The sequence below is a fragment of the Protopterus annectens genome, chromosome 14.part0, assembly GCF_019279795.1.
Source record: "Protopterus annectens isolate FY-2018-M chromosome 14.part0, PAN1.0, whole genome shotgun sequence".
Classification (NCBI taxonomy): Eukaryota; Metazoa; Chordata; order Ceratodontiformes; family Protopteridae; genus Protopterus; species Protopterus annectens.
In genome coordinates, this window is record NC_056748.1 from 697268757 (window position 1) to 697281956 (window position 13200).

At 44.8% G+C, this 13200-nt stretch overlaps 1 protein-coding gene across 3 annotated transcripts in view; it reads right to left on the bottom strand.

Annotated features, from left to right (window-relative positions):
- DNAJC11 (DnaJ heat shock protein family (Hsp40) member C11) overlaps nt 1-13200 on the bottom strand; it is a 1614167-nt gene that overhangs the window by 793221 nt on the left and 807746 nt on the right. The gene's annotated exons all lie outside the window — the stretch shown is intronic.

The window sequence follows — 13200 nt, forward strand, 5'->3', positions numbered from 1 at the left end:
AGTACTTGAGCCAATTGTTAAAGCTGATCATCTTGTCTTTGTATTGTGGTATCAGTCTTGGTGAGGGCAAGATGCTGCTCAGGGTCAGGGTCATACCAGCCTGGGCTAAATAATCGGAGAGCTCCTCTATGTCTCCTTTCATGTAGTCCAGGGAGGTACGTTTCAGGTCATTCACACCAGCATGGACAATGACGGAGTCATATTTGTACTTGCTTTGGAGTGACTTGAGTGCGTGTGTTATGTGGCGGATCCCAGCTCCCGATAGACAGCTCACAGTCACCTTCTCCTTGTTCAGCCTGGTCAGCGGGACATCAGTGTGTCTGAGTATAGAGTCACCTATTACTAGTGTATCAGGCAAGGTGTTTGGCCTTAAGGGCTGTGATTGGTTGACACACTGACTTATTGAAGTATGTGTTGCATGTGTTTTGTTTTGAGGTGGTGGATATTTGGGTGTCTGCTTTGGGAGCCTCTGTTGTTTTGGTAAGTTTTTTGTTAGAGCCTCAGAGTATGTCTTTGTGTTTTTATGTGTTTGGTTTGCAGTTGTGGTAGGTCTATGTGGGACTGGGATTGTTGTGTGTGTGGTTGCCATCTCCTCCTGTCTGGTCATGCCAGCCCTGAGTTGAGAGAGTTCAGCCTCCAGTTTGGCTATATAGTTGCATCTCTCACATGTATTTGTGTTTGTTGGGAGGAGGAGAGGGTTGTCTGTGTACATGAGACAATTGTAGCATTGTCTCAAGATATCCAGATTGACCAGCTGAACTGGAGACAACGCCAGTAATCTACCACTCGACATGCTAGAACTGTATAAGGGAGTGCTGTACCTTTAAGGGAAGTGGATATTCACAGGGGTGGTAAGTAGATGTAGTGCTTTACTTAGTACAAGAGTGCTTACTTAGTAGAGAAGTATTGAGAACAAGTGCTAGGCTTATAATATAGTAAGTAGTCTGGTTATACTAAGAGTAGAGCTTCCTTAAGGGAAAATTTGAAGAGCAGACTTGGCAGAGCCAGAAAAAGTTTAACCGGCACTGCGCTATGCGCACAACCACGCAAAGCCGTGCAAACGCGGATTTTAAACAGTGAACTACAAAAGAGCTAGAAATGGTCCAAAACAACCAATTACTACTGCTTCTTGTGCTGAGGTCACTTCCTACAGGGACAGGTAGGCTGATCAAGGCTCCCCACTCCCACTGGTGAGCAAAGAAACTTCCTTCTATCCAAGTAAGGTAATGGACAACACAGGAACTACACCACAGCCCAGAATACAGCAATGCCTGTAAACTGGTCTAAAGTAGTCGAAGAAGGCAGGAAAACAAGGATTATTTTTTTGTTTTTTTTGTTTTTTTAGTAGAAACACACAGTGATCAGTCAAAAAGTAGTTCCTTATACTATTCTGGCATGTCCAAAAGTCAGTTTCTGGTTTACTCTCCAGTCCAGCTGGTGAATCTGGGAATCTTGAGACAATGTTACAACTGCCTTATGTACACAGACCACCCTCTCCTCCTTCCAACAAGCTCAAATATATGTGACAGATGCAACTATATAGCCAAACTGGAGGCTGAGCTCTCTCAACCCAGTACTGACGCAGTCAGTCAGGAGGAGAAGGTAACCACACACAACACAAATCCAGTCTCACATAGACTTATCGCAACAGCAAACCAAACACATAAACACACAAAACATACTCGGAGACTCTAAATAAAAATCTGCCCAAGCAGCAGAGACCTCCAAAGCAGACATCCAAGCAACTGCTACCCCACAACAATACCCACATATCACATAGTTCACAAAGTCAGTGTGCCACACAGTCACAGCCCTTAAGGCTAAACAACACACCTAATACACTTGTAATAGGTGACTCTATTGTCAGACACACTGACGTCCCACTCACCAGGCTGAACAAGGAGAAGGACACTGTAAGCTGCCTGTCGGGTGCCAGGATCCGCCACATAACACAAGCACTCAGGTCACTCCAAAGCAAGTACAAATATGACTCCGTCATTGTCCATGCTGGTGTGAATGACCTGAGACGTACCTCCCTGGACTACATGAAGAGACATAGAGGAGCTCTCTGATCATGTAGCCCAGGCCGGTATGACCCTGACCTTGAGTAGCGTCTTACCCTCACCAAGAATGATACCACAGTATAAAGACAAAATGATCAATTTTAACAATTGGCTAAAGTATTGGTGTCATTCAAAGGGGATCCAGTGTCTGTCAGCCTGGGATGACATGCTCGACAAGCCACGTTGCTTCGCTAGGGACGGCTTGCACCTGTCACCCCTGGGCTTTCGAATACTGGCTAAGGCTCTTGCCACCCCCATAGTGCCTTTTTTAGGCAAGGCTCAAAAGACAAACCCACCTCCATAGACAACACAAGGAAAAAGAAACTAAGGATAATGTTGCTCAACGCCAGAAGTCTGAACCTCAAGATGCACGCACTCGGGGCTCTTCTCAGTATGGAGAATATCGATATCTGTGCAGTAACAGAAACCTGGTTCAAGGCTCCTGAGAGCACTGCAGCACTACCAGGTTATACCATGCTTTTCGGCCCCAAAACTCGGACCGAACCACAAAAGGAGGGGGAGTATCCATACTCATCAAAGATATCCACACCTCCAGGTTAGTGGCACTGCACGAAGCATCGGAGACCATCCATGTGCAACTAACAGTGGGCAAAACTGCCTTTCAGTTTGTAGCCTGCTACAGACCACCCTCCCAAACTCAGGAACCCCACTCGGCTTTCCTGAGAACACTGGAGAATATGAAGGTCTCTCCAAACACCATTATACTGGGTGACTTCAACTACCCAAACATAGACTGGGAGCACTACTCAAGCCCCAACACCCTCGCCCAACTCTTCCCAGAATTTATAAACTCAAATGCTATGGAACAACTGGTCACCACTCCCTCAAGAGGAGAAAATACATTGGACCTGATCATCACCAACATGGGGACTCTATGTTCCATACCAGAGGTATAACCCCTCATTGGTAAGATCTGACCATATATTAATCTCACTGGACATCCATATCCCGTCCCCACCCTCCAGCCAAGGAAACCACGGTGAAGAACTTCTCAAAAGCAAACTTCACACTTCTCAAAACTGAGGTGGAATCCTTCAAAGCCCCCGGGCCAGTGGAAATACGGCCCAAACAGCAGAATCCTTTACAAACGCATTCTATGGACACCTACAGGAATGCATGGATCGTGCTATCCCAAATAAAACCAAGACTCACTCCTCCAAAGGCAGGAGACCTGTCTGGTGGACCCCAGCCATAAATAAGCTATACAACAGAAGGAGGAAGCTACTACATGATAGAGCAAAATCCCAAAAAGGGAAGGCATCTCTGATCAGTACTAGCAAGAAACTACGATCCCTCATAAAATCATCTAAGGCCAGCTTCGAAAGAAAAATTGCACAAGACGCTAAAGATAATCACAAGGCCTTCTTTAGTTATGTCAGGAACCTGGGTGGCAACTCCCAGATATGCTGTGAGTTAGTGCAAAATGACAAAAAATACACTGAACCCACAGACATTGCCAACATCCTGGCAGACAGGTTCAGTGCAAACTCCCCCCCCCTTCCCCCCCAAAAGAGCAAATGTCTAGCCCAACAGAGTGTAGCCTCCCTGACATCACAGATGCACAGGTGAGAGCTCCCTCTCCAAAGCAAAAAACACAGCATCAATGGGACCGGACGGTGTCCTGGGCTGCATCTTACACGGGCTGCGTCTTACACGAGCTCCAAGAAGAACTGAACCCTTACATAAAGTCACTGTTCAATCTCAGCCTTACTACAGGATATGTACCCAAGGAATGGCGTACAGCAACAGTGGTCCCACTCCACAAAGGTGGTGCCACAACAGACCCCGGAAACTACTGCCCTATAAGCCTGACTAGCCTGGTCTGCAAAGCTATGGAGCGTATCATTATGGAACTCAAACAAAAACACTGGGAACCTCCAAACACTGGATCCTACCCAATTCGGCTTTAAGGGCAGATCTTGCCTGCTGAACCTGGTCGACTTCTTTGAAACAGTCACCATGGCCATAGATGAAGGGAAGGTAGTCCACACAGCCTACCTGGACCTCGCAAAAGCCTTCGACACAATACCCCACTCGGGCATCATAAATAAGCTCACCAGCTTAAATATCAACCCCTATGTCACAAGATGGGTTGCAAACTGGCTCAGGGATAGAACCCACATGGTCAGAATTGCAGGTGCCATGTCAGACTCTAAACCAGTTACAAGTGGCATCCCACAAGGCTCAGTCCTGGGACCTCTCTTGTTCGGTATATATTTTCTGAGGTACAGGTTAACACGGGAGGACTATGGCTGACCAAGTTTGCAGATGACTGCAAACTGGGTGCCATAATCGACTCGCCGATTGACACAAGCATCCTCCAAAAGGGTCTCGCAGAGACAGATAACTGGTGCCAGAGCCATGGCCTAAAGCTAAATGCCAAAAAGTGCATAGTCATCCCCTTTGGAAAAAACAAAGTGCCCACAAATTACCACATAGGTGGTAATCCATTAAGTATGGAAGAAGTAATTAGGGATTTAGGGACCCAAGTAGATAGCAATCTCTCCTTTGACAATCACGTTGCCAAAGTGGTTAGAAAGACCTTCTATATAGCCCACCTTATCAGGAAAGGGTTCACATCTAGATCAAGAGAGGTCATTGTGCCCCTCTACTCATCAGGCCCATAATTGAATACAATGCCCCATTTGGGATGTACCTTACCAGACACCTGCAGCAACTGGAAAGACCCCAAAAGTACCTCACCAAGAGGATCAAGGGACTCAAACAGATGCCCTACGCAGTTAGGCTAAAGAAACTCCAGGTCTACTCGGTTGCTTACCGCCTACTCAGAAGCAATCTGTGCCTGACGTATAAAGCCATGTCCAACCCAGAATTAATGGACATGCTCCACCTCAGGAAATCCAAATCCTTAGAGCTATACGCTCCAGGGACTTAAACTTCAGCACAGAAATAAATAGGACATGCTGGAGGGACAGATTCATATCCCAGAGGCTCCCCTCACTCTGGAACAAAATCCCAATCCATGTTAGGCACAGGCCCTCAATGACCCTCCAAGAGAAATCTTGACGAGTGGATGGGAGATCGTAGGTTTACCCCTGGGATCTCTTCTGTGTCCCTACTAGACAGTGGCACAGTAAACCAACCTTAAAAGGGGTATCTTCTGTGACCTACTATACAGTGGCACAGTCAACTAATCTAAAAGGGTGGCGAAAGCCAAACACACCCTGGCTAGGCTTATAAATGCCCTAGGGCAGATAGCCTAGTATCAACTTATGAACTTGCTTTTCAGCCTCTGCCCACTGATTTGGGAGTAGATCTGGCCAACCATTTGGGGTTGTAAGGAGTGGAAGTGGAATCTTTTGCCTGCAGGGAAATCTTTCCCCTTAAAGGAGCAGTCAGTTGTGCAGGGCTTAGAAGGTTTAAAGTTAAGTCAGTGTGACAGTTTACTATAGGGGGGAGTTTTACTACTTCCTGTTTTGGAAGTGGGAGCCCCCCACTGCTTAGTCCTGTGATTACCTTGGGACTGAAGCCTGGGTGTTTTGCTGGTTCTGAGTTTGGACTGAGAAGGCCTGGAAGAGGCAGGAAAGGACCAGTTCTTAGAGGGCCAATGCCTACTGAATCTGGGAGGCTGTACTTGCAGGAAATCTTTAACAGTTTGCATAGATTTAGCTTTTTCCTCCATCTTAAGTATTTCTGCTGCTTTTTTGCCAAACAGGCGGTCTTGTTTTAAGGGAGCATCCAGCAATTTAGCTTTAACATGATCTGGCAAAGATTGCTCCTTAAGCCAGGCATGCCTTCTAAGTACAGACCCAGTGACAGCAGCCCTGCAAGATGCCTCTAAAGAATCAAAACCACATTGCAAAGTATGTTTTCCAACTTGTTCAGCAGAATGCATTAAATCCTGTAAATCTTTATTTTCAGCACAGTCAGGAATCAACATCATTTACTGTTAAAGCAATCCAATGATATGCTGCTGATACTTTAACATATGAAACTGGCAGTTTAAGGCCCTAATGGCCAAGGTTGCAGAAGTGTATACCTTCTTACCCCATCTATCAAGGACCCTGGAATCTCTATCAGAGGGGGTAGGATTTTTGGCAGTAGTAGCCTTAATACCCTTGTGTCCCTGTGAAATAGTCTCAGGATCTGCAGTAGGATTTTTAAAAAGGAAATTGTGAGAGTCAGGAACCCTGTAATATCCATCAGGCTTTCTGGGAGCAGGAGGTAAAGAGTCCGGGGCCAAGCTAGACTCTGAGAATGTATCAACAATGTACACTACAGGAGGGATGGCCAAAGGCCTGTGTTGGGGCAGGAGTAAGAAATCTCCAAGCCTTTTTTTGGAGTTGGAGTAATCCTGGCTCTCCCAGCGAAAATGCTCCCCAAGAGTATGCAAGGTTTCACCAAAAGAGAAATCCTCTGGAGGGGAAGCAGAAGGAATGGAGTCCTCTGCATCAGAATCCTCATAGGTAGATAATGGCAAATCCTGTTCATCAGAGGAAACAGAAATTTCACAGTCCTGGTCAGAAGAATCAGAAGGAAAATCAGTCCTAGGTCTCTTAGAGGGGGGAAGGTGGCTTCCCCTGATTAGAGTAATAAGGTCTTCAGCCATTCTTATCATTTGTTTTTAAGGCATAGGGGCCTGATCATGTGGTCAGGGCATCGGTTTTCTACGCATGGATCAAGTTTTAGGCCATGAGGAAGAAGATGGCGTCGGTTTAATTTGCAAGTCAGTAGGCCTGAATACACCCTCAGAAGCCGGTGCCTGCACAGCGGCTCCGGACCCATCCAAGGTAGAGACATCTGCAGGTTCCACAGTCGAAGAATCATCTTGCGGCATACCGGACTCCGAATGGGTCTCAGTAGAGGCCTGCGAATCTGAAGTAGCAGGTATCAGGGGCTGCTAAAGCACCTCACTGAGTACAGGCGAACTGGCGACTAGCTTATGAAAAGTGTCATCGGAAGCTTTGGACCTATGCAGTCTGTCTCTGTCTATCTTTGCGTTTTTTTGGAATGTCGGTTGTCGGGTGGCTTACTGAAGCCATTTCTGGATAATTGAACAGAGTACCAAAATATTTAGAAGCATAAATAAACAGACTACAAATAGTTCGAGGTTTGAATAAGGCACAAAACCGACAGCGAGCTACGCCGTGGTCTGGGCCTAGGCAAGGAATGCAGTACGAATGAAAATCTTTATGAGGTATTTGCTTTCCACAAGAAATACAATTGTCAACTTTTACTAACATTGGTTTAGAGCAAGAAAAAGGTTCCTCAACGGGGTACTTAGCTTAGTTGAAGACTTTGGTTCTGAAACTCGAAAATGAAAATTTCAGGAGTCAGCCGACCGGCACTTGCGAACTGCTTCTGCTTCGGGCATCGCATGGCAAGAAAGACTGATGTAATGGCATCGGCTGCATGCTTTATACCCCTGACTACCTGACGTCATGAAGATGAGACAGCATCTGACGCAGGACCAAAGACTTTGATAATCAAGCCGACTGAGGGCTACTGCAAGCAGTTAACCCAAATGTGATGAATGCAACAGTGAAACACGAAGAACATCAAGGGATAACCTCTATAATATGCATGAGTTTAGAAAGGTTGCTGTTAAGCAAATTTTTTTTTTAAAATTCTACAACACAAAAACTTTTAGCACAACAACTCAGGCAAAAGAAAGTGGAAAGGGCTGTTACTAAGCTTACGGATCCTACACCAAGAAAGATAACAAGCGATCTTGCAGAAGTATTAGAAATATTTTGGAAATTTTATGAAAGTTTGTTTAAAGCAGAGAAATATGGAAATCAAGAAACACTACAAATGGAAATGTTTATGGAACAGTTAAATATGCCAAGGTTAGAGGTAGATGAGGCTCAATTACTAACAGTTAGAATAAGAGGACATAAAAATGGTTATATATAACCAATCTACAAGAAAGTCCCTAGGAAAAGATGGCATTCCTGTGGACGTTTGGAAGCTAGGAGGGAAAAAAAAACTAATAAAGATCTGTAAGGTTTTGTTTAACAGCATTTTAAGAGGAGAAGTAGCAACATCCTGGAAGAAAGAGGTGTTAACTGTAATACATGAAGAGGGTAAAGATCCATCAGATCTGGCTTCATACAGGCCCATGTCAATACTATACCATGATTACAAAGTGTTTATGTCTACAATGGCTAAAAGAATGGCAAAACTGAAACCAAAATTGATAGATATGGATCAGTGTCGTTTTGTGGAGGAAAGACAAACATTTGACAAGATTAACAGAACATTAGAAAATACCACTCTTACTGGTGGGTCTTGATGCAGAGAAAGCATTTGAGAGAGTAGACTGGCACTTCATGAGCAGGACAATGGAAGCTTTTGCTTTCCCTGATACAACTATAAAGTTGATTAGGAGTATATATGAGGGAGTGGAGGTGAAAATTAAAGTGGGTAGGGTCCTCTCTAATACCTGCTTGAGTACAGGAACCAGGCAGGGGCGTCCTCTTTCCCCTTTTCTGTTTGCAATTCATTTAGAACCATTGGCAAAGAAAATAAGGAACTCAGAAATTCAAGGATATAACTGGTATGACAGTCAAGAAAAGCTGGCTCTATTTGCAGATGATATTACTTTACAAATGACAAAACCAGAAAAGGACATTCGTTTTGTTGAACATTTTAAGACAGTTTAAAATCTTCTCAGGATACAAAATAAATGAAACTAAAACAAAGGCAACAGCGGTAAATTATGTACCCTCACATGAATTGGTCCAACAATATCCATATTTATGGGGACATGATAAAATGAAGTATTTAGGAGTATGGATTAAAAATGACTCTGTTAGCAGCTAAGGATATGTGAGAAGAGAATAGACAGAGGATAATACAAAAACCAAGAAACTACAGGCTTTGTTATACGGATATGAATAGTAAGATACAAGCAATTAAAATGTATTTAGTACCTTTAATCTTATACACAGGTCAGGCATATTTTTATCAACAAGAGGAAAAGCTGTGGATAACAACTAAAAAAGAGCTAAAGGATTTTATCTGGGAGGGGAAGATGGCAAGGGTCAAGTGGGCTAAGATGATTTTTCCAATAGAACATGGCAGACTTGGATTACCCAATTTGAGGGGGTATTTTAGAACACAGTAAAGGCTTTTATAGACAGCACAAGCAGAAAAATGAAGTTATGTACTCACCATAATTTTCCATGTTTGTTGTCCAGCATCTCGCCTTCATTTTGCTGGTTGGGTTCGGAACCGAGCCACGGGTACCAACTCGGCCTTATACTAAAGCTCGAGAGCTCTTTGCTGGCTCGAGGCTGCACTCTATCCCATGAAGCCTAGCGGCATATACCCAGATCTCGTTTGGCAATATAACAACGCTAGACTAACATTGCATTGTAACAAAAAATTACACAGATTATATATATATATATATATATATATATACACACACACACACACACACACACACACACACACACACACACACACACACACACACACACACACACACACGTGTACAAAAAAAAGGCACAAATCCACAAATCTTAAAGGACCCAGAACACAAGAGGGGAACAAGATATTGGGCCAAAAGACTCCTCCAAATTATCCAGGAAGGAAGGAGGGAGGGACACACGAATGAAGGTGAGATACAGGACAACAAAAATGGAACGTTATGGTGAGTACATAACTTCTTTATGTTATGTTGTCCCATCTCGCCTTCATTTTGCTGGTTGGGACAGCATCCCCAGCACCTACTTTCTTGGGTGGCTCAAGGGAATAAACTCTTCAGAACAGTGGAACCAAAGGAAGCCCTGTTCCGGGAGGCCACATCTACTTTGTAATGAGTAATAAAGGTATGAGGGTTAACCCACGTGGCCGCAGCATAAATTGAATCCAAAGGCAGTCTGGCATGAAAGACAGTGGAGGTAGACAACTCTAGTAGAATGCCCTCAAATTTTACCTGGTAGATGTTTATGTTGAGAGCTATAAGCATAAGTGACTGTGTCTGTAACCTTAGAAACTGGGACTCCTTTTCTGTTTTCCGCAAAGGACACAAATAGCTGGTAAGATTTCCTGAAATCCTTTTGTTCTATGCAAATAAAAATGTAACTGTATGTACGTCCAGCTGCTGGAGTTTATATTCTGCCTTGTTGCCATAATTTGAGAAAAACACTGGTAGCTCAATGGATTTATTTAGAGCGGCTTCAGAACATACCTTATGTAAGAAGGAAGGATTCATTCTGAGGGAGACTCTGTCTTTATGGAAGACCAAATAAGGAAGACAAATAGACAGAGGTTGTAATTCAGAAACTCTTCTCGCTGAAGTGATGGATACTAGAAAAAAGGTCTTCCAAGATAAAAACTTTAAAGGACAAGAAGCTGGTTCAAAAGGGGGCAATATCAAGAAGGCTAATACTAAATTTAGATCCCACGGTGATGGAGGTTCTTTGATAGGAGGTCTTAGAAGGAATGTGCCCCCTTAAAATGGTTTTGCACAATCTGTGAGACATAATGTTTGAACCCTTGATGCCTATGTGAAAGTTAGAAATAGCAGCCAGCTGAACTCTAACAGTAGTGGCCGCTGCCCCTTGATTAAAAATTTCCATCAGAAATTCCAGGATGGCTGAAATCGTAGCTGTGAATGGATCCAATTATTTTTATTCGCCCAAAAGGAAAATCTCTTCCACTTACTCGCATAAAGCTCTCCTGTAGTGCTTTTGTGCGCAGACACTAAAATATGCCTCACAGCTGGGGATAATTCTGGAACCCTGACTAAGACTGGAAGTGGAGTAACCAAGCTGTGAGCCTGAGAGTTTGGATGGAGAGACCCGGACTGATGAGTTAAGAGATCGGGCACCTGGTCCAGGATCCGAGGATCCTCCTGTAGATAAGGTCATAGGAAGGGAAACCATATCTCACGAGGCCAGTAAGGAGCAATGAGAATTATCTTGCGACTCAACAGTTTTGCTTTCTGGATTACCTTTGGTATGAGGCGAAATGGTGGAAAGGCATAAAGAAGTCCCGGGGGCCAATCGTGGACAAGTGCATCCCTGGGTAACTACCCCAATGGGGGGATTAGGGAAAAAAAACTGCTGCATTTGGCATTGATGAATGTGGCAAAGAGGTCACAGCATGGCTGGTCCCACTTGTGAAAAATTTTGCTCACAACTTCGCAATTCAGGGACCACTTGTGTGGCATTAAAATTGCCTTGCTCAGCTTGTCTGCTATAACACTGGACTTCCCCGGAATATGCGTCGCAGTGAGAAAGTGAAGAAACTGCCCATTGCCAAACTCTCTGGGCCTCTTGACATAGGGGGTAGGATCTGGTTCCACCTTGTTTGTTGATGTACCAAACCACTGACATGCTGTCTGATTGAAATGCAATTGCCCCCGTAGGAAGAGAGTTTTGGAATGCTTGCAACGCCACGAGCACCGCTCTCATCTCCAGGACATTGTTGTGCAAATGGTATTCGTGTTCCTGCCAAATCCCTTGGACAGTCTGTCCCAGATAATGCCCTCCCCACCCTATCTGGGAAGCATCCGTGGTCACTGTAGCTACTGGTTGGGGGAGAACAAATGGTCTGCCTATTGTCTCCAGTGTAATTTTGTGAGACATGGGCAACTCCTGCATGGACCACTGAGTGAAGAGAAGCCACTGTAGTATTCTCATGTGTAGGTAGGCTAAGGGAACCAAGGTTATTGCTGCTGCCATTGAACCCAGAACCTTGAGTACAAACCTCACCTGAACTTTCTTTTTTCTCAATAGGACTAACACTTGACAGTGTAATCTTAGGACTCTTTCTACGGGCAGTTTTGCTACCATGCTTTTTGTACTTAAATCTGCTCCTATAAAAGTAATATGTTGAGAAAGCGACAAGGCAGATTTTAAGAAATTGACTGGAATGCCTAACTCTGATCAGAGATGGATTGTAGTGTCCCTCGCCCTGATTAGTAGATGATGGGTGGTAGCAGTCAGGAGCCAGTCGTCTAAGTATGGAAACAACTGGAATCCTAGATGCCTCAGGTGAGCCGTGACCACTGCCCTGCATTTGGCAAACATCCTGGGGGCTGTGGTGAGACCAAAGGGCAGGGCTCTGAACTGGTAATGACTGGTTCCCAGCTGGAAGCATAGATATCTTCTGGAGCACCTGTTCATTTTGATATGATAGTACGCATCCTGGAGATCTATCGAGCACATCCAATTGTCCTTTCCCAGAAAGGGAAATACAGATTGCAGTGTTGCCATCCGAAATTTCGCTTTCTTTACTGACTTGTTTAGTCTGCTGAGGTCCAATATTGGTCTCCAGTCCCCTGTCTTCTTTAGCACTAAAAAGAATTTTGAGTAAATTCCGGATCCTGACTGGTCTGCGGGGACTTTTTGGATGGCTCTTTTTTCTAGCAACCTTTGGATTTCTAGGGTTGTTTGATCCCTTTCACTGGGCGGTATGTCTGGGATGGATGAGAGAAGGGAATGTTGCATCCCCTGGATATGATCGACTGTACCCATCTGTCTTTAGTGATGTCTGGCCAGGCTTCTGGGTACAGTGATATTCTCCCCCCGACTGCTCCAGAGATGGACAAGCGGGCTTCCTTTCAGGAGCGCTGGAATGGCCTACCAGAGAATGTATCTCTGTCTCCCTAGCTCTGTGGACCCCCTCTGCTGCGAGGACGGCGTCTTCCATTATTATTTCCCCCTCTGCCCTAGAGGAAAATTCGCCATGTGCATCAGGCAAAGCTCCCTGTGATTTCCGGGACCACATCTTTCTGCTCTTCTGATCTTTGGGGTAAGGTCTAGTAGGGGCGGAAAAACACACTCCCATGGCAGATAGAGTTTTGCCATCCTGTTCGCACTTGGTGAGAGGTTTTTTTAACTTTTGGCCTGAACAAGGACGAGCCATCTAAAGGGGCATTAGCAAAGGAAGACTTGAAGGGTTCAGCAAAGTCACAAAGCCACATCCAGGAATGTCTCCTCAGAGCAATTCCTGTGCCTGCTGCCCTACTCGTTCCATCAGCCGCATATGAAATCAGGCACATGGAGGAGTTTGCTATGGAGGTTAAGGTTGCAAAGTGAGTCATTACCGTCTCCAGGAGCGCCTCAGCTGTATCACCTTGGGGGGAATCTCCTAGCTCCTTGACGGGATCCCTCTGAAGTCTCGGGAAATGAGAAAG